Here is a 769-nt window from a genome sequence, read left to right as displayed (position 1 = left end):
TAGAAGTGCGTTAGTGCCAACCCCTGCAAGACAGCAGCAGGAGAGCTCACAACATGGCCCTGGACCACTCTTCCCATAGGGCGGTTCCTGCATGGCAGGGCCAAAGTGTCCATCCCACCCATCCTGGCAGGAGAGCCCTCATAGCCACCAAAGCGCCAGCAGCAGCAGACACTTGCCGCCTTGCAGGGCTGGACCCTGGAGGATGGTAGCCCGTGGACCCTGGAGGATGGTAGCCAGGATGCCGGGGGGGCAGTGGCTAAGCATTTCATCCCATGTCCACCATGTTTCCCTTCCAGGGACCGCAGCACTTTGCCCCCTGGACACATCCACTCCAGTAATCTCCAGGGCAGAGGGGACAGTGATGAAATCCTTGTGCTGAATTCCCTTCCTCAAAATTCAACTCCTATAAACAGCTAAAAATCCCACCCCCAACACTATTACCAACATTACAGAAATAGTTTGAAGGCATTACTCCATCCTCACAAAGAACAAATTTTTTTTTTTTTTTGAAAGAGAAGTTGCTGTAATATGTACGGGCATATCTAACGTCAGGGTTTGGACCAGACCAGAGGAAGTCTGTGAGCTTTCCAGCACCCACCCATGGCCACATGGCCACCCCTGGGGCAGAGCACACCCCACCACCCAGCCAGGGTAACATCACATGGGGCTGGCAGCAAGGTCTACCCCTCCCCGTGCCCAGCTGCAAGGCATTACATTGGTGCAAGTAATAAGCAGAGTGGGAGTGAAAAGGAAGGGGTGGGTTTTTTAT

The 769-nt window shown here is 53.6% G+C and overlaps 1 protein-coding gene across 1 annotated transcript in view; it reads right to left on the bottom strand.

The window, feature by feature from the left end:
• Window positions 1–769, bottom strand: part of LOC104167315 (prefoldin subunit 1-like) — a 6,303-nt gene that overhangs the window by 5,093 nt on the left and 441 nt on the right. The window lies entirely within an intron of this gene.

Source organism: Cariama cristata, unplaced genomic scaffold (genome assembly GCF_000690535.1).
Source record: "Cariama cristata isolate BGI_N322 unplaced genomic scaffold, ASM69053v1 scaffold28970, whole genome shotgun sequence".
Lineage (NCBI taxonomy): Eukaryota > Metazoa > Chordata > Aves > Cariamiformes > Cariamidae > Cariama > Cariama cristata.
Note: the sequence above shows the minus strand (reverse complement) of the source record. Positions and strands in the feature narration are given on the sequence as shown.